The sequence below is a fragment of the Amia ocellicauda genome, chromosome 4 (genome assembly GCF_036373705.1).
Source record: "Amia ocellicauda isolate fAmiCal2 chromosome 4, fAmiCal2.hap1, whole genome shotgun sequence".
Lineage (NCBI taxonomy): Eukaryota > Metazoa > Chordata > Actinopteri > Amiiformes > Amiidae > Amia > Amia ocellicauda.
This window is the reverse complement of record NC_089853.1, coordinates 31,169,971-31,197,501: the sequence shown is the minus strand read 5'-3', so window position 1 is coordinate 31,197,501 and position 27,531 is coordinate 31,169,971. Positions and strand designations below refer to the sequence as shown.

The 27,531-nt window shown below is 33.3% G+C and overlaps 1 long non-coding RNA gene across 1 annotated transcript; it reads left to right on the top strand.

Moving 5' to 3' along the window:
* The first annotated feature begins 1,346 nt into the window (after window positions 1-1,346).
* On the top strand, window positions 1,347-25,187 carry LOC136748886 (uncharacterized). The gene is made up of 3 exons (XR_010816646.1): window positions 1,347-1,463; window positions 23,388-23,519; window positions 25,118-25,187. It is a non-coding gene; the product is annotated as an uncharacterized LOC136748886 (long non-coding RNA).
* The last annotated feature ends 2,344 nt before the right edge of the window (window positions 25,188-27,531 follow it).

Below are 27,531 nucleotides of genomic sequence, written 5' to 3'. Positions count from 1 at the left end.
GGCGCTACTGCCCTCTGTCGTCCAAGAAGAAGGAGAAAAGCGATGCAAGAAAACAAATCCGCAAGGGTCGCGGTCGTGTAGCGCAGACGTCCGCAGTGCTGCGCAGACCTGCAGAACATCGACGATCCCATTGGTGGAGCAGCGCAGCACTGCGGACGTCTGCGCTACACGACCGCGACCGTAATACTGTAACAGTGTAGCATTTTGTACACTAAGTGCTGTACATTTAACATATATTGAAAAGGTAGAAGCAGCAGTAGTGTATTTAGTTCTTACACAACATGTTTACGCGGAAGGGCTTGGCAAAAAGGCCATTTTGGTAAGATAATACATTACAAGTGTTAAAACGTTACAGACTGCATTGTAAACAATTATAAAATGAATCAGTATTGGGAGATACACTCTTGTGGCCTCTCGTCTGGCGGCTCTCCACGCTGCTCGGCGCCTGCTGTTTACCTGCAAACTAGACCAATACTGAGCACTGAGGTAAGCAGTGGACACAGACACTTTGTGACATTTTGGTTAAACTTTTAGTTAAGCATGAACTAACTGGAAATACATTTTAAAACACAATAGACACTCTCAAGCCAGTGGTTATAAAATAGGCAACACCATAGTAAATAGGCCTATTTACTAGTTTTAAACATGTTTTGTCAATATACTAAAACCACGTCTACAGATAATATCGTTCACAGTAGTGTACCATTGCTATAAATAGGCCACACTCACAATTTACCTGGCTTTATTTGTTTAAAAAAAGGGGGTTGTGGGACGACGACTTGACGCTTCCTTTCCTCTGTTGTACAGGACTGCTGAAATGCCAGAGATAAATACATGTAGATACAAAAATATGTAGTGCAAGGAAATGCTCGGGGAAAAAAACAACCTGTTTTTATTTTTTCCATTTCCATTCCATACTCAAATGGTATAAAATAGAGTAAAACAAAGTCCAAAAGGAACTTAAAAGTAATTGCATGTAAGCCTACATAATATTTCCTCAGGCTTCACGGTTATTGTGTATTCAGCATAAAATGACAGCTTTTATAAAGCCTTCTTTGACTGTCCCTGTTCATACAAAAGTGAACCATGTTAAAAAATAACTTAATTAAACACTTCATATATGATAAGCAACCTAATTTTTAACAGGATAATTAATACAACCAAGCACACATAGAATGAAAGCATTCCAGTAATTATAGGTATGTTTCTGTTCTTTCCTGTTTGTACACTTGAACAACAGTAAGGTTCTGTCATTTACCTTTGCAGCAAACAACATGTGTGCTATAGCCTACTGCAAGAGCCCAGCTTGTTTTCTGTTGGAATGGTGGGTTCAATCTGGAGTTTCTGCTTGCTTTCCAGACCCCAATTCACTACATAACCTGTTCTTGACCTGGTCAGTTCACCCCTCCTTTCATCCAGATCTCTGAGTCCCAGAGGAAGATGGACTCTGAAAGATTTTTGAGGTAAGATATGGCTGTGTTTGTTTTACTTCTGTTTCTATGTTGTATGAATTGACTAAAACTGCTCCCTTGGTTATATATTGAGGTAAAATGCATTAAAGGTAGAGGTAGATTCACAGTAATATAAGAACTATACCATCCGTTTGTGATCTTGGATAACAATAAACCAAATGGGGGAAGAATCACAATACTTTATACCATATGTCTGTGTAAGACATACATCTCCAAGTGCATTATTGGAACTACTGAATGCATAATTCTCCCTTTTTAATTGACTGATTTAATGTACGTTATGCAACATTATAGTGTAAATCAGTTAACAGACAGATGTTTTATGGGTTCCCAATCACTTTTCTTTCATTTGGCAGAATGCCAATATTCTCTGCAGTTTTATTGTAGTGCACAAATCATCCAGTATTTACCTTTGTAACACAACCTATCATTTGTGTTTTTGTCTAGATAATTGTAAACATTTAGTCAGTCCCTGGCATAAAGTTTTTTTGATCATAAAGGCACAAAGGTTTTAAGTCCTTATTACATTGAATTGTGTTGATTTTCTGAGCATATTTTTGTCTTGTAGAGATTTCTTTGATACATGTTAAAATATTGAGTGAACATGGTGCTCAGATTTTTTTCTTTTTTAAAAATAAATTAATCCTGATATAACGTGGATGGTATTCTGCAAAATATAGTGTCTACATGGATTCAGTTGTAGATGTAGAATTTTGTAAAGGGGCAAGATAAATAGTTTGCAAAGTGATGTTTAAATACCCTGGTTTGTGTGACAGAATAAAATTATATATAATGTTAATGGTGCAGAAAGTAGACATGATACATTTTATATACATTCTTTGAAAGGAGTTTATCAACTAACTCTCACTGATTGTTTTAATAATGACATTGCTGCCAACGTATCTCACCCCTTTTGGAAATCAGGTGCTATGATTGTAAACACAAGACAGGAATTAAAAATACTTCAGTTGTTGTTGGAATTGTAAAACTGGAATTTCTGTGAGTAAGAACTATTTCACTGAAGCGGTATCTCATTTTGTATGTAGAAACTTCAATAAAATGAAACATCTGTGTAAGAAACAATCAAATCAAAGTAGTGTCTGTAATGAACATGAAACTTCAATGCTTACAAAATAAAAACTTAAATAAAACAGAAATATTAGAGGAAGGTGACTTTATTATCATAAATACCTGATGTCGAAAATAGAGCAATGTCATTGCAAATAAAGCTGATTTTTGCAGTCAACAATAAGATCCGTTTATTTCTGTGGTCTTCTCCAATTATCCACTAGGTGTCAGGAGACAACCAGGTTAAACCAAATCATGACTGACCACCTGTCCTTTTTAGAGCTAAGAGTACAGCATAGGTTATTCAGTGTTGAAATATTCCTAATTGTAAATAAATAATAACATATAATGTCATATGTTTCATAATATGTTTCAAAATATTTAAGAAAAAAAGGAAGAGAAACGCTTGGAATATATTTTTTACAAAAATTGCACATAAAAGCTTGTATGTATTATAACCGGTGGATTCAGTTACTTGTAGTACAGTCTACTATGCTTTTTTTGAGTTAACTTTAATTCTCAAACTTCACACCTTATCACAAATTAATTGAACTACATAGCAATTATTTGGGAAAGCTGAAGTATAATATTTGATAGCTAGTCAAAAGAAACCTGAGTTATGTTTTATATAAATACATAACATATATTGTGATAGTTCCACTGGCATTCTCACTGTAATGTTTGTAAGTAGCAATATGTAGGTGTCACATATGTCCCTGGATTTGTCCTTTGTGTTGCTGTTGTGAAAAATTGTTTCATTACATTACTTTATAATCTATGGCTAAGAAGAATAAAAAAAAAGATCCATAATATCATGCGAAACAAGATGCACTAAAATAGGTAGTTTTTCAGAATTTGTAAGTGTTTTGCTATAACGATACATCATAATTAGTGTTCCTGCTTCAGTATATATAGTTTTTGTGTGTGCATCTTAAATTAAATCAGGTGTTATCCACAATGTATGGAATTCTAAGACTTTGCTATTATAGTCCCTTAGTTTTAAATGCACATTCTTTGATTGAATGAATACTTGAATGAATGAACCCAGAAAACTATTCTTTAGAACCCATTTTGGTAAGCCAGGGGAAAGTATCAAGTCTAATGCTTCGAGTACAAAGTTATTCATTAGTTATACTGTACTCTGAAAAATGTATATGCCTACAGTTGCTGGAATATGCATTTACATGTGTTAAATTGGTTGATAAATCATTGTTTAACAAGAATTTTGTAAACTACTTACATATGCATCAATATAATAAAGTGTTGTTTGGTAATGAATGGAACTGTTAAAAAATAAATTTAAGGTGACAAGCTTTACTGTCTTTTTCATTTTTTTTCAGGAGAATGCAAATAGAGGAAGTGGCACTGTAAATAATAATACAAAAACAACACAGAATGCAATTATTTGGACACTCTGAAGGACTATGAGCTCAACACAAACTGAACTATTAAAATTGATCTATGAATTCACTTTCCTTCTGTAAGAAGTAATTGCATTCGTTTAACTTATTTATCTCTCTTTACAATTTTATTTATTAGTGGGAAATTATACAGAGAACCAAATGAGGATTAATATACAAAATACACAGCAAATGGGAACTGCTTCCTTTATTTAATTACTGTGTCAAACTGAATTACTTCAGAGATCTACCAACATGGACAAACTGGCGAATACAGTTTACATACACACACAGAGCAGCACCATGGTGCTTGACATCACAGATAGTTGTCAACATTTGCGATTTTACTTTTCTCATTACATTTCCCTCTACTGAACAGAGTGGCCATCATTTGTAGATGTTATTCTGGAATAATTGCTTGAGGTATGGAGCTCATTACTTAGTTCTGTGGGCTGAAACAAAAAACTGTAGGTTCCTCACCACTTGCTTGTCTAAATGCAAGCCTATATTGGAATATAATGATAGGCAGTGAAATTAGCAAGAGTTACTTAGATCCTTTGTATTCAGAAAAACATCAATACAGACACTAGTGATCTGGGAGAAATCATTACAACTGCCTGCATATCAACATGCCAGTAGATGTAAAGTGAATGGTTTGTAGAATACTGTAGCTGACAACCCATGCATTCATTTTCTTTAATTTCTAAGCACCTTAGATTCACAAAGATAGTAGTGTGATTGCCTCCAGGTAGTCAAGTTAAATGGTTTGTCTGGTGGAGTTTGTGGCTTTGACACTTCAAAGCAATTAATGTCAAAATGTGTTTAATTAAAAATTGGATTAATGTAGGTTGCAAGTAGTACATTGTACTTTCTAATCCAGAGGGATTGTTTGGAGACTTGGAGAATGTATTTTATTCAGTAATGTTCCTATGATTTCAGAAATAATGTAAACATATGCTTATATACAAGAGGAACATTTTTTAAATTTTATTTTCTTATTGTTCAGTTTGTTGCCCTAATTTAATTACGTGTGCCTGAGCAAGCCAGCACAGTAATTAATGTGATGATAATGGGAAAATTATGGAGTTTAAATATTTAGATTTTTTTTTTGCCTATACAATTAGCAATGTTGGCATTATGCTTTTCTGATAATGCTTAATTTTACAGGAAGACAACTTGATGCATAGGAAATTCATTGCCTAGACAGAAATTTCACATAACTGTACACCTTGTTGTTATGCAGTAATTGTGGTGCTTTTCAACAATGTGGCAATTAGTGGGAGAGCAACTTCAGAGGCAGAAACAAACATGTTTTTCATGCCTGAAACAAAAGAAAATCCTTAAATGTGTAAATGTACACTGTAGCCTAACCATACCAGATGTGCTTAGTTAATGAAACTGCTATTATATCAGGAAGATTTAACTTTTCATTTAACAAAAATATATTTAGCTACCTTTGTTGACAATTGTTTCGTAAGTAGAATTCCAGAATTGGTCTATTGTATTGTATTCTAGAGCAGTTGTATATTTATATAACTGAAATGTTTTGGTATATAAATACAGTTAAAATTCACGTAATTGTCAAGATTATATCTCTGTCAGTGTAGCATGGTCTGCTCTGTAAAAGTAGTTACTTTGGGATCCCTTTGAAATCTAAAATTCATCATCAAAGCTGCCTGCTGCACTTTTTGGTGTAACATTTTTTTTGTGTAAAATGAATCTTGCCAGCTGTAAAGCATACCTTTGTCAGCAGTTTCACAAAGGGGAAAGAATTGTATTATCGTAAATTCCCCACCGTGTTTTCCCCAGGAAGCCATCCCTAAAGGCTGGCTTGAGGAGTGCTATCTATGGAGCTGGCAACCCTACATGATAATGTCAGTTTCCAGAACTGACAGTACACTCATCTCATGACATGAGCAGTTGGTCTATGTAAGAAACACCTTGCAAATGCAGAATGTCCTCATTTTAAACGGATACATTTGTTATCAATGATGTTGCAAGATAAAACATCTTTGTTTTTCCATTTTCTAAATCATGGCCATAATTTAATAAAGAAACCTTTTTTATTTTTTAAATATTTTTTTCCATAAGATAACTAATTCTACCATTAACAACACACATCCTATTTTCAACACCCTGTAGAGAATATAAAGTGACAAATGAAAGATTCAGACAATCCCTTTTCTAAAACCAAGTTTAAAGTGTTCTTGACTGTCCTGCTGGGCTGGAATAAATGAAATGATAAAAGCTGTAATTTATTATTCTTTTCGTATTACCAACAAAGGTGACCACGCACTGGATAATGGTAACTGGCAATTAGTGTATGCAAATCAGGGAAGGGTAAATAAGGATTGTAGAATTCCAGACGTATAAATCTAGAAATGCATGCCATGTGTCTGTTTGATGAGTAAATCCATATTTTCAGTGAAAGCTGCCTATGATTTTCAAAAATCACGTTCCACATAAAAACCCTAGGACCATGGTTTTGTTCAGGCTTTTTTTTGGGGGGTGGGGGGGTGGGGGGTAATTATTCTTAATACCCATGCAAACAGAGGTAATAAATGCTAAGAAACCATCATACATTAACTAATTATATTTATCTAGACGAATACTTGTGAAAAAAAGAGAGAAAAAGCTACAAAAATATTGTTTTTAATTTGGATTACAGAGTCTGTTTCTCAAATTAAGCTTCATTATTTCTCTCTTTGAGTCTCCTATTAATCAGGCTCAAATTGAAGGATATTTTTTTCTTTAGCTAAGGTTTGAGCATTCACAATTAATTTCATTGTATCTGTTGGCTAGCAGTCCTGATTAAATGTATGAAAGACTTTGTGGGTATGTGCAAGAATAAGGATTTCTGGTGGTGATGGGAGGATGTTTTTGAAACACTGCTGACTGATCTGGAAAAATATATCTCAACACTGCATTCACAAAATGAGAACCGAAAAAATTCTAATGACATATTAAAGATTAAAATCTTTAACAAGCTGTCAGTATTACAGGGAGGTAGGATTGCTATGGAGAAGAAAACTGTCGGATCTGCTATGATTTGGGTCATGTCTAACACCCAACTAAAAATTCTATACAAGTTTATCCCTGACATGAGTGCTATTTTGGGGGAGGTGTATTTGGTTTTGCAATTTAAATGACTACAAGTGTGTGTATTGTCTGCCTGATTTTAACCCTTTTCCTTAAAAGTAGCTCAAAGACAAAAAGGGAGGCTGTTTTCTTTAATTTTAACCGTCAAAGTGGCAAATCCTTATGGAAAACCCCCCCAAATAAAATTATATATTATATAAATAAATATCTGAATGAAATTCAGACTGTATACACTTCAGATTTAAAACTGATTTACTTTCAAAAATTTTTAAAAAATATTATGACAGTGTCACATGTATTATTATTCCTGATGATGCTGTGTATATATATATGTTTCTATTGATCTTTTTTTACAGTAATGAAGACATGAGTAAATAGCCATTTATCAGAAGTAACATAAATAATTTCATTGTATTCAACTGTTTAAGTGACATGTTTTGTTTTATACCATCATTAATAACTAATGGGCTATAACAGTATATTTAGAAATATCTGCCAAAGCCACACTTGTACATTAATACTGGAATTGAGCTGTCAAAGAAATACAAAATGAATAATGTCTAAATAGATTTTAAGTGTCTAAACAATGTCTTATAATGAATGCTTTGTGTCAGAGTAATGTTTTCATTATATATTTTGTTACTTGTTGCATGTATTATTGTGTTGGTTCAGCTTCATTGAGTGTTGCTTAATTTGTTATGATGACCTCTTCCAGACCAAAATGATACCGAAATGCCTTATGGGGGCTCATTTGTCCCGTGAACACTTTACTGTTGTCAGAGAGTACAACATAAAAGAACATCTCTGGAATAGCCGAAGAAAATATAAATTACCTTTTGTAATGCAATACAGGTATACAGTATGCAGATGCTTGCAATATATATTCTGTGTGTGTGTTTACATAGGATTTTGTACATTCTGAGGAATTTTGATCAAATCTCAAATGTTTGAACAAATGTTGGCTAAATAATTTTAAAATTAATTTTCAGCTTGGATACAAAGTGTTTCAAAGTTCTTTGTTAGATGGACAATATCTTATATATGAAATAACAATAATAATATCAGTGTAGACAGTGTTTGAGGATTTACTGGCATTACTAGTCATTTTATAGCGATATAGGGATATAATTACTGTAGCTCTGGTGAAAAACAGTCCAAGACTAGCCTGACAAATGAACATGCAGATAACAATGCCGGGCCTTATACGATCACAAGTTTTGTTCTTCCTCTCTAATACTATAACTCTCCCCTGTTTACACTGGATTATATGTTGGAATTACTAATTAACACATCACTGTTTACACTGCCAGATCAGTAGGCCTTGTTAAGTAAAAGATGATCCAATGAAACGAGAGTTTATTATGGTGTTTTATTTTAGCAGTGCAGTTGTGTTTGCACAGGCTTTAATGGTGTGCACCTACAAAACGAGACCGTGTTTTCTTTTGAAGTCAAGCTGAACTGTTTGGACATGATCCTGCCAGCAACAGACGCTCACAATTCAGAGCATCGTCTCTGATTCCTTATTAACTAAAGCAAATTAGCACCCGAGATTAAACTTAGAAAAATAATCGCAGTCAAACAGAAGCAGCAAACAAGGCTAGAGATTCCGACACCAAGCCCCACTTCTCCGACAGACTGCAGTGAGTTTCTAGTCCATACAGTAGCAACAAATGTAATATTTATTCTTGTTCGTGGACTTGTGTGCATCAGTATCATTACCTTGAAAAATGCTGTCATTTTTTAATATACAAATTACAAATTAGATTGTACTGATGAAACAGACAAGCAATTGTGTATTTTATGTTTTAACTCCATATCTGTCCATGCAAATTAATTCAAAATAAGTTAACAAGCATGAAATGCAAAGCATCTGGAGTAGCCTTATAGCCTAGAACCTCCAGCTTGTAAAATCTAAAATGGATCAAACTGCAATATAGTAAGGTCATTATTATTATATAAATGTGGAGCTGAATCACAAGACCTGTAAATCATCTGTCATTTAATCTATATAATCTGTGTATAATTTGAGTAAAACATGGCTGCATTCTGATGGTACATTCCATCCCATCAAAATATGTTCTTGTTACTGAATTATTGTGTGTGTGTGTGTGTGTGTGTATATAATACTTATATATATATATATATATACATATAATATATATAATATATATATAAGTATCTGTCAAATTGTTTTTATCCAAAGATGAAAGGGGAATCACTAGGGTGGTTAGGAAAAGGAATGTATACAAAGTGAGAGATGAAATGACTCTAATGAAAATGAATTGACATGGTCCCTATAGAAAAGATAAAGAAACTCCTCAACAGACTTAAAAAAAATACATTAACTGAAAGATAACAGATGATGCCTTTGCATATTTTAACAACTTGTAGAAGTTGTATGTTTTTTTTGGAAAAAATGGCTCTGTCTGTGATTCTCTTGCATTTCAGCAGCTTCCACTTTGTGTGGAAACATTTAAATATAATGTTATTATTAAGAACTCAGTCACTTCTAAGGGAGATACATACCATAACCAGTGATGCCTGGGAAGGTGGAGATCCATAGGTTATCAAAGAACAGAAATGTCAAGATGCTAGGTTTACCCCAGACACAGCTGTAAGCTGTAAGAATAATAATTTGCCAATAAAAGTCAGCTGTAAAACTATTTGCTGGAAAATAAAGGCATTTTTTAAACACAAGATTTTAAAGAAATTTACTAGATAAAGCTCCAGACGGCAGAACTATTTTATTTGTAGTGGAGGAAAATTGCATTTATTGAGAGGAGATGGAACGGGCCTTACATGCTTGACAAAAGGGCTTTAAACTTCTACTTTTACCTTCAGATCCTACATACCTTGCAGCTCTTGTATGTCTTGGTAGCAAAGGCTTACAGGGGTTTATCAGGATACAAACTATTAGGGAGCTAGAATTGAAAAGCTTATTCTGCTTTTTGTGCATGAAGGAATCTGAAACAAAGATGAATCAATAGTATATATACACTGAGCAACAGCTTAGTGGTAAATTGAAGCATGTTTATCCCAAATGTGTCCAGATATATATTTTATTCTACTAAAACTACCTTCCAGATGTGATCTTGTGCTATGGCTTCTTTTCTTTTCTTTTCTTTTCTTTTAGTATGTAACATAAGAGGAAGTACATGATTCCTAATTTATGAGTTCTTAACGAGGAAGCAATTAAGCAAACACATTTCCTTACTTCAGACAGCATAAAAGAAACACTCTGGGCGAGAAAAGCAGGAGTTTGGTTTTCAAAAGATAATTGCCAAAATGTTTACAAGTATGTTTGACATATTAAAGTAAAAAGCTTCTGCACTTACCATTAAACCAGCTGCATGTATACTCACAAGCTGCAGTGATCATATAGAATATATATATATATATATATATATATATATATATATATATATATATATATATATATATATATATATATTTACGTTTCTGTTAAAATAATAAGAAAATATAGGCTCCTTCTAGAAAAACCCATCAAGCTGAAACTGTATTCAATGAGATTAAATTGTTTTGTTTGCTGAGGGAAGCAGGTGACTTATTTTCAGGTTTCATTATATATTGATCATTATTATTATTAATAATAATGTTTATGTATATTAGCCCAAAATTCTATATATATGGAACATACTTGGTTTGTGTATGTTAAGGAAACAACCTTTCCGAACACTTTTCCTTAGGTTTGGTGAAGGGATTTCCAGAATATGAATATACATATTTAAGTGTTCTGAAGGTCAGTGTATAGGTCAGTTTAAGCTTCATTCCTAATGAACATAAAATGTATACCCTATTAATAACAATAATACTTATCATGTAAAGAGTTAAAAGGAAAGTTATAGGAAATAAACTGATTAAAAATTTAATACAGGAAATAAATGAAGTATGAAATATTTAAGGGAAACGAATGAACAAAACATTTAAAATGGCAGCATAAATAATACTCTGTGCCATAAAAAGTGCAATTCTAACTGGGTCAAATTATAAGCATTTTACATTGCTGCCACAAGCCCTTTAATAAACTCTCGTTTGTTGCATTTTCATGGCTGTGTTTAAGCTCTGTCTGTGTAGTTTGTTTTCAGCATGGCAGTCATTAGAGGGGCACACAAGGTCTGCTTTTTAGCTTTTTTCAGGGTCCTGCTCAGGGCTCTGCAGTTTTGCTTTTTCTATTCAGCATGGCTTGGATTTGAGTCACAGGACAATTATGATTAATCGTTGCTTGTCTCTAATGGGTTTGCATTGGAACAGTGGTGTTTGCATGGGAAATAAGCTGTAGCTGTAGAAAATAATAATAATCAATTGTGTAAAAATGAACATCGCTTAGCATTAGCATGGCTCTCTTTATTTCCATCCATGACATCTACGAAACACTGGATCCATGGGCACACAGCTGGATTTGTTTTGATTGTGTTTTTGCCTTCTTCATTTGATGTCAATTTACTATATAATTCACCAGTTCACAAAGGGTGTCTTTGGCAAGACTCACTGTGAAATAAATTCTAAGATTCATGAAACTTCAATTATTATAATTGTCTGCTTGAATCAAATTAGATTGCAATTAACATGCTTAAAAAGTAACATTTACATCCATAATAACCTGTGAACAGCAGCAAAGTTAATTCCAAGATGCGCAAAATTAAAACAAATCTGTGAAGTAGAGTGTGGTCCCTCTTAATGGCAAATTATGGTAGCTTTTGTTAAATTGCACTCCTCCACCCATTTTAACTTTGATTGAACGTAACCCTTTCCATTCTTCACTGACTGTTTCTCGACTCCACCATTAACAGATGCACAGCTAAACTGGGACGGGACTTCTGTAGGTGCACAATCGTTTACAGTTCTTTACACACAGGCTACAATATAGTCACCTAAGGCTTAATGGTTATCTTAAGCCCTAATGTGTGCTAAACTTTGCTTGTCTAATCACTCTGCACTGCTCAATTAGTGCTCAACTCAGTTTGGCCCAACTCCACATTTACCTTATTTTGATTTGTTTTACGTATTTGACCTTGAGGCAAGCATTGGAACTCCAAAAGCTTCAAAGAATAAAGTTATTAAAATATCAAGATAAGACTGCTCCGACTGATTTGCCAAGTGTGTGCACCTTGGTGTACATGTAGTGACAGGCTAAAAGGAGTTTCCAGACTTCTTAAATCGACTGTTATATTATTATTATTATTTTAATGCTTTCCTTCATGTTTCAATTCCCCAATCTCATGCAAAAGTTAACATTTGCCAGTTTGTTAAATGCACTGAAATTATCTTTAAAATTTCCAAGGGTAACTCTAGATTGTAGCTGTTCAATTCAGGCTTTTGTGTTCTTATCCATAGCTCATCTGAATTAGGTCAGCAGGACTTTGAAATACAAAAACGTGTGTCCTTTTCCCTGTAATGTGGTTTCTGAAATGCATTTGGATACCTAAGCTATGTATTTCCATTATGTGATTGTCCATTGGATTAGCGGACGAAACCAATAATTTACTTTAGTGGATATTTTAAATGTTTTCCATTGTTTCTTTATTAACAAAAGTAGTACATGTATGTATTATATACTCTGAATTTTAATGTTTGTTGTAGCTGTCTCAGCTAACTTAATGCATTTGTCCAAAAGATGTTCCTGCTTGCTTTTATAAGACATAGGCACTACGTGTAAAGATGAGCTACATATGGGTTTTATTTTTTATTTTTTCATAATACACGTTTAATAGCAATTCTGTACTTTTGAAAAAGACTGCACTGTGAAATTTACTTTTCTGTAGCTTTATAGTTTTTAATTTTTATTTGAAGCACATAATATTTTGAGTTTTATAAATTGGCCTGGCAATCCATCAATCAAATGGATAAGGATAATAATTAGTATATAATGTATTTATTCATAATCGTTATCACTAACTTACCCAAATTATAGACTATATATAATGTTATTATCCTTACTACCTGTGCTACCTCTAATAATAATCTTATTTAGATGTAATGCTTGTAGGATGACAGACCTAGTCAGTACTCGAAACTCAATGTAAACATTTATGCAGCAATGAAAGATCTTGAACACTGCCCACTATTATTAATTCAATCAATTACGACAATTATACAAAAATACCTTTGAGACTTTGAAGGGCTGAATGAGTGATTTAATTATTGTTTATGCGAATACCACACCTACTGCTCTTCTCTTTCCAAGTTTACATGTGTGATTTTTTTCTCTAGTGGAATCCAGTGCTTTGCATTTTGCGGCAGCTAGCTGTTGATGACAGGCGTGCCAATTGTTTACCTTGTGTCTGTTTGTACCACTCTCATTTCATTCAATGTTACATTCCATGTAGCAGTTGAAACAAATACTTGTCTAAAGTTTACAGCAACTGGCAAAATAAGTCATGCAATTGAATGTACATTCAACAATCTGTGGCATCACACTTAATATAATTAGTAGTTTCAAATTACTCAGGAATTGTTGAAGATTATCATTCTTTTCTCAATTTCCTTTTTAATATGGATTTTTCAACTTGTACTCTATATAAGCCATCATTATGTGCAAACAGCATTTCTTTTAATTCAAATCACCATTTTCTAAAAGGTTTTCACATACATTTTACCAGAGTCGTTAAAGATGAACATGAATTCATATGCTACTATAAATGCTAATAAAAAAGATACATCAATTAATTTGAGGTATCTTTAACTGTTGCAACCTTAATATTTAATGCTATAATTAAAGCAATTAACACAAACTTAATTTTGCATTCTTTATGTTATGTCCTTTAACTATTTGAAATCCACCACCTACAAGACTAGTGTTTCATTTGCCAAACAATCTGTGTACCATCTGGTGTCTGAAAATAACAACAGGTTTTTGGTTTTAATTTTAATAATGTAGAGCTGCAGTGTTGTCTGGCATCCTGTTTTGTAAAACAAATTTTGTTTAACTAACTGTACTAAGATATGAACTGAGAAAAACATGCCCCCAGAGGAATAACAGTGTAATTTACTCCATTAATAGAAAAGTTTCTGAAAAATATATGTATAGGCATTAAAACTTTGTATTCTGAAAACAAAAAGTCATTATATTGTCAGGTTTACTGCTATTCTGTTGAAGCTTTCCAAATGTTTACCACTTTACCACATTTCTTCCACTTTAGAGGTTTCAAAATCTATACATTTACCTTCACAGTGATACTACTTTAATAGTTCTTAAGCGCATTCTGTTTTTTTTTATTTTATATATATTGATACATACACACAAAAGTGTATACTCAACCCATTTTGTCCTTCTAGTATGAAATATGATGCAGGACCCTGGTATTGGCACATAACAAAATACTTTTCTGGGACTCACATTAAACTCTTCACTATTAAAATTCAGTATGCCTGCTGAAGGCTGTGAAATTTATTTCACTGGCCTGTGAGCTCCATATATCAGACCTGGTCTCTCTGATAACAATGCGTCGGGGCTGGAGGCTTTTGCTGAGGCTGTCTGACAGACGAATATTTGCTGACATATAACCCAGCCAAAGTCAAAGATCATTACCCCTGTGACTGATTGGAGGGCAGCCGTGACTTAACAGTTTTATTTCCTTCCCGCAGCTGAGCTCCTTGACCATGCTAGCTCAGCGGACACAACCTTTCAAGTCCTGTTACCAGCTCAATGGCTCTATCGTAAAAATGTGCCTCTTCATTTAGCCCCTCCATCTTGATCATCACTGATGGGCTATCAATAATTTCAGGCTGGTTGAGCAGTTGGCTGAAGGTTAAATAAATTCTGTGTGATTGTTTGCATGATCGTACCCAAGCGGAAGAATTCCAATTTGCAACAGATTTTTCCTGTGAGCCTGGGCTGAAACACTGCTAGCAGGAGTCGTACAGGTTAAGAGAACGCTTTTGGAAGCAGTGTACTGTGTAGCCCTATGGAGATCAAGCACTGACATGCGGTGGCAAAAGAAACTACAGGAGTGGAGCGCAAAAAACATGTTTGTTGTTACACAATATAACACGATAACATTTGGTTCTTAATTTTAATTTTTAATTTTAAAGTAGGGTTTAATTTCTTTATCGAGATACACAAAAGCCCTCAGACCGTGATAAATAATTTTCAGTTTATTTAGACTTAGAGGAAGAATTTTGCGTATGGAGAGAAGAACTTTCCAATGACTGTTTTAATGCGTGAGCTGAATTTCCTCCATGCATGTATTCCACCCCATCTCTTATGGCATACTATAGACAATAATGAAAATACATGGATATAAATTGTTATACAATAACAGTAAGAATAGTAATAATAATGAAAATGCTTTGTTTTATCCTGCCTGTTACTGTATCACAAGATAATGACTATTCGAACATTGCAGCTCCTTGTTCCAAAATTGCTGCTCCAAAATGTAATTGCAGACCTGAGTACACTGCAGATTCTGTGACGCATTATTAGTGCAAAACCATAATACCATAAATTTCTCTTATTTCCCAGCTGTATCTGTGCTCAGAAGTAAGCAGAGCACTACCATGATTCGGGATGTGTCAAAGCCTCTCTCTTCCTGCCACCAGTTTTCTTTTTTTCTCCCCCAAGGAAATAAATCCAAATGGACGCGTTAAAGGAGTAGACAACTACATAAGAGGGATGCGCTAGGGCTGCATCCACACATCTTTATTAAATATATATGAACCATATCTCGCCTAATATTAAAACAGCAAATTACAGCAAGTTTAATGACAAATAGTTCATTAAACATTACAAGCTGGGTGGTAAACGCTGCCTGGTGGACTGAGCTTTTTGCTCAACAACTGAAAGCTGTTACAAAGTCAACAGCAAGTGCCAAGTTAATGTCTAGTGTTTACTAATTATGTCCAGTGCTGCAACGTCCTCAGGGCAGTGGGCTGGATCTGTGAGCCATGCTTGGCTTTTCTGGGCCACTAGGCACCGTGCCCTGGCTCGTTGCTCATGTTTTGACACAAGATGTAAGTGAAGGGTGAATGTTATTTCAATTTAGAGGCCAAGGTGGGTAGAAACCTCAAATCATGTTTTACAACAAAGGTGAAGTATGGCGCAGTGAGACAGACAAGCATATATTACATATTATAAAGGGAGACTGCCGAATAGTGTTTTTAAATGCAGCCATAAAACAAGAATAACGATGCTGTTTACAGCTAAAAGACAGCTGTCAGCTACAATGGTGCTGATGAATGTCCAGACACCCCAGTGTGAGAGGGAAAAAAGGGGAGAATCCCCCCCCCAGTTCTACTGGGAGTACCGTCCAAAAAATTAATTACTCCGATTCAGCATTTTTAAATGTGCCACTTAATATACTGCCACCGTAATTAAATTTCCAGCCCTGTGACCTTGAGACCATTTCCAGAGATAATAAATGAGATCAAGAGTTAATCAACGTAGACACAACTCCAACTGGCCAAGGAAGCACAACCACCACACAACTCTCAAGGTCATAAGTGGAGTGAAATAGGCTATGGATAAATAAGAATTAAATATTTAAGTGTCTGTGAAACATAAATTATATGTATTTGTGGACTTGTCAGATCTTAGTTTATAGTTTAAAGTGAGACTTTAAAAAAGCCCACAAACTGCAACCCCTGATAAATTACAATTACAATTTAAACATTCAGTAGATTTGTTTTAATTTGGGGGGGGGATAAACTACACTAATATTAAGATATTACTTTTGTAGGTGTTGATAACATTAAACATATATGTATGACCTAATATATTTACAAGTTACGGATATATAACTTTTTGTATAACTGTAAAATATGGGAGGTTTAGATTAGGTTTAATTAAATTAGATGCGTGGATGTGTAAACTTGAGGATTAGTGGCATTTGCCGTAATCAGTTTATGGCATCACATTTTTAAAATGATATTAGGAAATGCAAAGCAGAGTTTGTTCATCTTTTGTGCTCCACAAATTCTCTGTAGTTTTCTCCTGGTTCAAAAATATACAGTAACAGCCGTTTACAGTAGCTTGACAACAGAGCTGTCAAACCCAGCCTTTTGAAGATTCTTCCTGTTTGACAAAACAGAAGAAAAGAAAGAAATGCTCAGGATGTCATCACTGTGAGCCATTGTGTGCTGAGAATGTGTTTGCAAGTTTCTGTATACTGATGCAAAACTAGAACAAAAAAAATCAGCTAAACTCATAATTGCTGTTGCTGTCATCTTGATTATAAATGTTTAACCAATTACCTGTGTAACACTACAAATAAACAATGTGGGATTTGTCTTTTTACGACATTTGTTCACCAGTACCATACAGACTTGTTCTCTCATGGCTCAGATGATTGTAAAGCTAGAGACATACAATTTTTCTTCTTCTTTAAAAAAAAAAAAAGGAAATTATTTTATCTCTGGTTCCTGAGATTTGTTTTTTTTTTTTTTCTTCAGTGAAACTGACCTAAAAAGGTTGATCAAAGACTGTTGGAACTCTGAAGCCTGCAGCAAGTATTAAATTGGACCATTCGATGTTTTGCTCTGACAAATTATACTCCAGAGCCCTAACATTCTTGGTAGCAACTCAATTAGCAGGAGACAGACATAGCAACTATTTTGGATTTCTGTTTAATGTATTTTTCAATATTTTATAATTTTGAGGCTCCGCTGAATATAAAAAGTTATACATAGCAGTAATAGTAAGTATTTACTGACAATTCCCCATGTAATTAACTATCTGGATATCTGGCAGCATATGTGAGGAGTTGAGAGGTTAGATCTCTGAGAGACTGAACTCACAGCCTTAGTCCCTGCAGGCCATTCTGCTCAACTGAAACTGCCAGCAGCATCTCCCTTCTTGTATTAAAAGAAAATATTTCTTATTCTCACTGAAGACTTACTTTCTCCTAACAGAGTTCCCATTCTTTGTAAAGGGTTAATCACAAAGTTGACAGTCGGGAGAGAAGTAAAAAAAAAAAAAAAAAAAAAAAAATCTAACAAGCCAAGACAAATCACATATTAACTTTCTCTTACGGTACAAGGCTGAGTTGTCCTTTTGCTTTCATTAACGTAACTTAAAATGTAGGCAAATGTATTTTTTTCCCTTTTCAAATTAAGTATCATAATCCCTTTGTGATACATGACATGTCCAACCTTTGTGGTGCTCTCTGTATTAATGTAATTTAACATATCAATCATGTTAACCCAACAGTATCTGCTTTAATACTTTTTTTTTTTTCTTGGGAATTTATTAAAGTGGCACCAAGATTAATGGCATGTCTGCGTAATACAGCTTTTTTTGCATGCTGTCTGAGTCTAAACTATGAAGTGACCAACTGGCATTTGTTTCTATTGACTAATCAGTGTTCAAATAGACTGAAGCCTTTAAATCACAGTCTAGAGATATTTTTTAGTTCGGTTGTGTCACACTGTAGATATTCGCACATGCCATAATATACAACACCTAGTGCGATGTAGTTAAACAGTGGTGAATTAAATATTAAAAATAGCCTAGTAACTGTCTCAATTACTGGGACAAAAAGTACATTTTGAGTTTTTATTTGGTTGCTAGCTTTAAATTTAGTATCTTGTTTTCATGTAGGGTTATTTACACACTGAGAATTTTATACCAAAGCAATTAACTAATTAGAATCTTATTAGCATATTCGTTGTGGATTTCAGAGTAAAGACAATCCACATCTTTGAATTAATTCCTGCAGGGTTTATAGACTTCTGAAATGGGCTGTCTTTTTTGTATTTTAAGTAAAACAATAATTAGCTGCTAAACAAAAATGCACTCTGATCTCACAGGATCACAAAAGTTATTTTTAAATCTAATTTATTTATTTATTTATTTTGATTGCCTATAGCATAGTTAGGTTAAAAAAGCACCAGAATTTTATGAGCAAGATTTTTATTTGGTAATTCAAATAATTCCTTCTTATCCTCTATGTTGAGTATAATTTAAATACGCAGTGAGCAAATATCACGGTCAGTCTTGAAATAATGATGTACCACACCTCAGGTAATAGATGTCATGTTGAAAGAATGGTTTCATTGAACTTTAGCTCTGAAAAAAATTTCATCAGCAGTGACATGTCAGACACTCTGTCTTTATTTAACATATCTGCATCTGGCCCTGTCATTTTTCATGGTGCCTTGAGCCAAGAGAAACAGTGGATCAAGTATCATTAATATACCTAAACTCCCAATGTCTTTGGCTTTGAAAGATTAACCCTTGGAAAGAAAAGCCCACTCCTTCTGTGGAATAGACAGTTCATGCAAAGCAATCCCTGTGCTTCGCAAGCTTCATTTACTACACAGGAAAACAATGAGAGGCTTTAGACAGAATTGTATCATATAATAATAATAATAATAATAATAATAATAATAATAATAATAATAATATTTTATACATTCTAAGGGGTACTGTATGGAGAATTAAATATGATCTGAGCTCAACAAAAAAACAAGGGTATACTGGTACTGTAACTTTATAACTCATACCCAGTGAATCATAAACTGATTTTGATCTGATTTTGTCTACAAACTTGCATGATCTTTAAAGTCTCTTAATTGTCTTACTCAGATCCTCATTTACCCTCTCAAATTGAGTAGATTTTAAGTACATTTTAAGAAACTGCTTTCATGTCTTGTTTGTCAAAGACCTTACTCTTGCCCATGGGGATAGTTTAAATGTTAGTGATTTGAGGGGGAAACAGATGTGTCATACACAGAGGGATAATTCTAAAATAAAAAGACTGACTATTTTTCTTTCAAAAATGCTTCTGCATTGATGTATCTTTATCCAGTGATTAAACAGGTAAAAGTACTGAGGTTAAGGTTATTGACAATAAGAATAATTAAAATAATTATAAAATCATGATTTAGAAGAGCAGAAAAAGCACAAACATTTGTTAATGCCGTCTCTCATTTTATAATATATATGTATATATATATATATGTATATATATATTTTACAACCCAGCATCCACTTAATTGAAAAATCTTTCATTACCACCGCAGTCCAAACTATTTATATTGAGTATTTATCTTAAAGACATAAACCTTATTTGAATGGTAACGGCAAAAGCCACTGCAATCTATTCACACAATCCATCAATGTTATTGCTACTTTCTCATTAGCATTTACTGTTAGGTTTCAAATGGTGACTCAGTGCAAATCAAAGATTTGTATGCATTATTTACAGATATAAAACTTTTACTTTCTGAATCACTTTAACGATGTGTTTTGACTTATTAATTTCTGTTTGTTTGCATAACTTGTAGTGGTTAACTCCTTCCTAGCAATAAACATTCATTAGCATCAGAAGAAATCTAAACAATTAGCAGAATGATCTTTTTGTGTGACTTTTTTTGCACTGCCAGAGTAATTCAGTCTCTTTCCAACCTAAAGAATGGTATGAAGTAAGAGCTTCAAAACTAAATTTAAACTACAACATCTCTATCTATCTACTATTTGAAAAGGATCAGCTTTTATATTTTGAAAATGTAATTTATTTCACATGTATTATTAACATTTAATGGGTGTCATTCTATAGCAGGACTACATTTTCATCACTCTTAGTAGTTATGAAAAATATATTGTACCATTTAATAGCAATCACCATTTAATAGTTTGCAAGAGCTTTGAAAAGGAGCTACTCACAGAGACTAGTCAAGTTCAGTCATTCTGCTCCTGAGCATCACTTGGTCAAAAAGTTTTGGAGCACAGTCAGAATTTATCTCCCATAAAAAGTCAACACACAGCTAAGAAAAGAAATTAGTGGAAGCAGCATTGCCAAGATTAATCTAAAAGGACGGCAGCAAGTCTTTTGAGAGAAATTACAGTAGACAGCCACAGCCTGTGTTTGTACTGTTTACTGATTGATGGCAGACAGCACAACAAACAATCCATTTACTAACTCGCAACAACGAAATAATCTGCTCGTTTCTCAGCCTAACTCGAATGCCAATAGAATATTGACAAAATGTCAGCGTTCTAACACAGGCAGGCTGATCTCATTATGACTCAATTTTTCTTCCTAAGGGGGTCAACAGTATAACAGCCGGACAAGCTTTCTTATTGCTTTAAGTGATGTTCCTTAAAGCTGCCTGGCATTTCCCATTTGAAAAGTCAACAACTACCATCAGTATAGTAAATTCAAACACAGTTGTGTGTGCTATATGACTAAGACAATACAAAAATAATAATAACAGAATCATATTGTACACTGTAGAGGAAAACAAAATAAGACAAATGCGATTTGATGCTTAGAAGTATAGTGGTTACTGTTACTGGAATGTTTATAATTTATGTATTTAATAATACAAAGCAACTGTTTATTGGTAAGCTTTTATATGATGACAGTTGTTTGAGATTATGTTTTATTTTTTGGTCTATAGTAAATTTGTATTAATTATAATAACAACAATAATAGTAATACATCCTAGGTGGAGTACATTTGGAAATAGTATATATATGATTGATTTGCTGGTCAGTCATTTTAAGCTCTCTAATATTTGTTCATCAGTCTATATATTAAAAATGTAAAACTTATAAAATAAAAACCAAATATGATTATATATTTTATGATGTTGTGGCTTGTAAATAAATAACTTTAAAAAAAAAAAAAAAAAAAACATGTTCAAAATAATTATGCCAATAGAATTGGAACCAAGTAGTAAAGTAGTAAAATTCAGTAATTCATATACAGTACAGAAATATTGGCTGTAGTTCATCTGTATCTGTGTTATAATTCCTAGACACTTTATAAAACGCTGAACAGTGCTGACCTTAAGTACATGTAACCAAAGTGAGTGTTTCTGATGACCCATAAATGACCTTTTCCATGTGAATGCTGTGTGTCATGCCAGAGAAAGCAGGCTCTGGCTGCATTATTGTCCTATTGTTCTGCAACAGCTTCAAAAGAGGGAAGGGGTTAACAATGCTACCTCTGGTCAAATGCTGATTGACTTTATTCTGTATAAAATGTTTTTAAACAGAATAGCCTTTACTATTCTGTAACTCACAGTTCTGCTGGGAGTTGAGTAATTTTTCTTCAAGCAAAATAAAAAATATAAAGATAAAGGGGTTTTGTTCTTTGTTGGTTTTTTGTATCTGTGTGTGTGTGTGTGTGTGTGTGTGTGTGTGTGTGTGAAATACAGCTATGTGGCAGTTGAATGTAGGATGTAACTGTTTTATTGCTACAAATTTGCACAGTAGGTCTGAGACTATTGCTGTGCATAATTAACTGCAAAGGAAATGTTCCCCTGAGTCAATCTGTCTGCTTTATTAACAAAGTAATGCTGTTATGTTTTAATTAGCCATTTTATTGTTGACCAAATTAGATAAAATTAGATAGCACATGTTTAAAGAAAACATGCCCCTATACTTAAACATACTGACACAAATGCATGGAGACATATTTTAGATTTTTCTTGAGCTTTGATTTCACTGACACTGAATTGGACTCTTCTTAAGCATATGTATAATTTAGTTTTTTTGAAGACCTTCTCTGCAACATTAAATTATAAATACATTGTAAGTTGTACAGAGAAAAGGTTCAGGATTTACACATTGATAAGCATTCTGAATGTATTTTCTGCTTGTTTTGTCCTGTGGTTTAATTATGCTTTATTATTGTTGTAGTTACTTAGTGTATATGACTCCTATCAAATATAAAATATGTCTTACAATTAGCCTTTTTAAAGATGTATGTATGTACAGTATAATCTCTATTTACATATACATTGCAGAATATATTTAGTTATCTTTTTATACATTTAAAAATCAGATTTTGTATACTTAACTCAAAATTATTTACTTACAAATGTACACTTTTTTATTTTCATGGTATAACATTTTTTAACAGTGTTTGGTTGCAATTTTCAAAATGTATTGTCAATAATTGCCACCATGAAAGTACAAATATAAATGTTGGCCTTTGAGTGTAAATATATCTAAAATGTGCTTTCTAGAGCAGTATTGAATGAGAAGAAAATTTTTGCACATACTAAATCAACTGTCCAATGATGTTAGGTGACAGTATTTCCTGTTCAGTGGGAATGGTATTTGAATAATACAAGTTAATATACACTGCTTACAGTGTCACCAGAGATGGACCAGTAGCTACTTTAAACCTTGCCCCAGGAGTGAACTTTGAAAAGCTATCACTGAAAAGTTAAAACCTATAAAATTGAATTTGCAAAGTAGTTCCCATGTTAAACCCCAAACACAAACCAAATGAAAAGTATTTTTCCCATTTGCACTGCTGACAACTTTGTTTTGTTGTTTTACTGTAATATAAGGCTAAACAAATACTGAATAAAATAAATTATAAAATTAAAATCAAACTCTTGTCTATGTAACAGAGTGGCATATTTTTCCTTTCAGAAGGTGAAGCAGGATCCTCTCTAGCTTTCCTGACAGACACAGCCAGGTCAAGTCAGCCCCCTGGCTTTTTCCACCAGCCCCACGAGACAGGGAGGGAGCTGGCCAGGGCTCATTTGTTCAGCAGTCAGACAAGTAGGTCTCTGAAACTCACCACTCCTGCCTTCTTGATGTAGTAAATAAAGTGGCATAATGGCAGACTCTGAAGGTGGAAGGGCAACATATGATCGTGTGGCGTTTCTGTAATCTTCCACACTAGGCCTGTAGCCGGCAGCACATAGCTGAAGGCACGCGCCCTCTTCAGTCAGGATTAGAGTGCAGGTAATTATTAGATTTTTTTTTTTTTACACTGCCTTTCAGCAAATGTCATGTTGCTCCCTGTGTCCAGAAACACACACTCATCTACTTTCACACCTGATGAGAGTTCATAAAACACACCTTTGTAACTGTGCAGTATACAGAGTTGGGTATTCTGTCATAAAATAAGGGGAGAAAAAAGCCTGTAGCAGTGCATGTGTTTTAAGCCTTATTACACCCTCACTACAGCTTGTTCACATCTAAAGAATGTATTTTATGGTCATAGCAAAGATGAGTAACATTATTAATGGCAATAACCTTGAAATGCTGTTTTTTTTCCCCACAGAAAAAAGCAGTGTCTTATCAATAAGTTAGACTAACAGTATTATTTTTTCATAATTTATTTTTGATGAAGAAAGCAATTTCTAGTTGTTGGCATAATTTAAAGAAAGTAATAGGTATTTAAACATGTAGTACTTTATCATGCAGCTATATTATGAATATTATTCCTAAGATTATTGGTACATTATTACAGTATTATACTATATTACACTATTTGCTGTGATCCTTTATTATATCAGATTTTAATCAAAAGTAGTAACAAAAAGATACATTTAAGAAGCAATTGCTGAACACTATCTCTCTGATACACCCAAACTGGCTAATACATTAAAAAGGATTCTGCAATTTTCATAGAAATAAACATGGAAAGAAGAATGACAGAGAATATACTGTGGATGTATTTATTTTAAATTAAATCAACAAAGCTTTTGTTTTTTTGTGTTTCTATGATGAAAATATCAGGCTCCTTAAACAGTGGTATGTAGAAAATGTGACTTCTTTATTTCATCTTAGAAATGAGTGTCTCTACCCATTGTTAATTTTGAATTTGAATATTCATTAATCCCATTCATTGTGACATTTCAACACTGTCACTACTGTGCCAAAGAGGCTCTCCTGCCAAGTCTTTCAGTACTGGGACCATTTTCACTTGACAGCTCTTAGACGTTTGTGAAAGACAGGATAAATGGCTTTCTAAAAAGCAGTTGAATTGCTTTTGACAAAATATCACTTTTGCTGACTCCCAGTTTGTAATGATTTACTGAATAATAATGTTATTGCTTAGGTCTCTTGGCAAAAACAGCATGCCAAGATAGAAAAAATAAATGTCTTAGGTTACTTCTGTATTTAGATAAAGGCACATTTAATTTGATTGGGAATAATATAAAGAATTATGATTTTGTATTGTCATTAAGGTGATGACCAATTTTGATATATTAAATACATAATCAGACTTAGACTATATAAGAATATGTCATTTGTTATTTTTATGTTTTCTAAGCAAATCATTTTATTTTGTATTTTTTCTGGGAAATGGTGCTAGACAATGTAGAAATTCTGTTTTAATAAAACTGTCCTTATTGTTTTGTTTTCAGACCACCCAGTAGGAAACTGTCAGTCCAAACACTGCAGAGAGACAAATCGGCTTGAGAGCAAGCATCCAGGTAGGCAGCTTTGTCTTGTTTGATTAATTGATATATGTATAAACGAACCATCATAGTTTTGCCTTAGTAATGGTGTTATAGAATAAGACACAATTTAATCCCTGTAACAGTTGACTTTTTAAAATTCAGCACACAGATTCTGCAGTTCATTATTCCAGGTCTATTCATCTTTTTTTTTTTTTTTTTTTTTTTTTTTAAGGACTGACCTAAGACACTTCTAGTCAGTTTCTGCCTTCTGATAATTAAGTTGCACAGGCCTTTATCAACACATTGTTAGGAAACCAGGGTTGGTTTGTAATGTAGTCACAATTATTGTAACATTCATATATACTTTTTATCTTTTAAACCAGCTCTTGGTTATGTTGTTTTTAAATTTGAATTCTGTTATTTAAATGTGATTAATGCATATGGATACAGATTCTTACAATTTAGAAGTTCCTCAGCAGTGCCTTACAAGTTTGCTTAGTGGTTAACCTTAATATCTGGTGTTTATCCTTTTACTAAGCTTTTAAAAATAGTTTGTTTATATCTTTACAGATTATGCAATGTAGCAGTTAGTGATGCACGGAATTTTGTGAAAGTCCATGATTAAATCAAACCTTACCAACCTATTGCAAATTACAAATTCAGCTCATGCTGGCAGGTTTTCGCTTCTCTATTCATTCTCTATTTTATTTCTCTATTCGTTGACGTGGCTGCAAGAGGTAATGGAAATAGTATTTAATATAATAACATATGTTTGTATATATATATATATATATATATATAAATATATATTCATTCCTACTGTGGACATTATGCATTAAGAAGCTAATCAAGTTTACCATTCATTCATTCTCCATATTTACTTTGAAAAGGGGCTACATTAATTCATGAAACCATGACAATTAAAAAAAAAAATCCACTAGTGTTTTTAGTTGTAATTGTCTTAGTACCATTTACATAAACAGCCATTAACCACAATCTATCCATCAAATAATCCTATTAACATATAAGGGAGATTTATCAATTAAACCATCTCAGTGTAACATTTTCACATTTGTTTGTTATTCCTATACTCACCAAATCTTTCATACTATCTTAAAAATTGTAAAATTAGAATGAATAACAAACAAAAAAACACTGTGATCTATTTTTGTTGTGTTTGTTTTGGTACTGCCTGTTTGATAGATGCAATATGAAACGAGGCAGAAAAGGAAGTCAGGTAAAATATTGATAACATCAATTTATAATCTTCTAGGGTCTATTGTAAACTAATTGTATAGAAAGACAAACATATTACATCTCTTTATTCAGAAACCTCACTAGAGCAAACTGCTCTGGGTAGATAACTTTATTTAATGTCAGAGTCGGGTGTATTTTGCTGCAGAAAACAGCTTTTTTTTTCTCTTAAAGAGCTGTCAAGCATCCTAAATTATTAACCTTGTCAGATGCTGAGACTTGCAGCATAAATCTTTTATTAGTGATCAAGATCGAACACACTCATATATACTCTTTACCCGTGCCACAAAATTCTCCACATATTTTTGAAAGGCAAACATATAAATCACATGTCTGTAAAAGTTTAATTATTTTTTATTTTATTACTATTATATATGACGAACATCTTAACAGCTCAAAGCATTAATGCGTAAGATGCACATCACCGAGAGGCAAAGAAATCGCATTTACATCGGCTGTGCTGAAAATGCATTTTTTCAGCCCAAATTTGCTTGAACACAAGACTTTTTGGGAAACCTCCAGGGCTCTCATTCATATTCAGCTCGTAGATAAAGCTCTGAGGCTAACACAAACAGGACAGACATTCTATTGTGAGTAACCTTTTGGAAGCATTCTGTTATTTAATAAGTAAACAAGAAAATGCACAATATTCTAACAATGGTTCAAAGAATCAGCATTCTTCTCAAATTGGTTAGAGGTTGTGAATGACATTTATCATCTTTCATTGAGATTATGGACTTTTCTACTGTATATTACCACAGAAATACAGTCTGTCTTCAATAATAAAAATAAAAATGAAAATCTGCATACTGAAAGCAGCTGCAATTTTAGGGGGTTTTGATAGATATTTTGGGGGGCTATACATTTTGCTTTAGCCTTTCATTGATAACACACTAGTGTTAGGAACCATGTTAATTGTGACACTAAGCATCAGAATTGTATGCAGCAATTTTACATTGTACAGATTATTTCGTATAGAAATATATATATGTCTGGATCTAAATACTGGAAAAAATAAAAATAATGTACTGAAACAAAACCTTTAAAAAGATTTTTAATTACTGTGTGTGTATATAGACATATATAAAATTAAAAAATATTTATGCAATGTTTTATATACATAT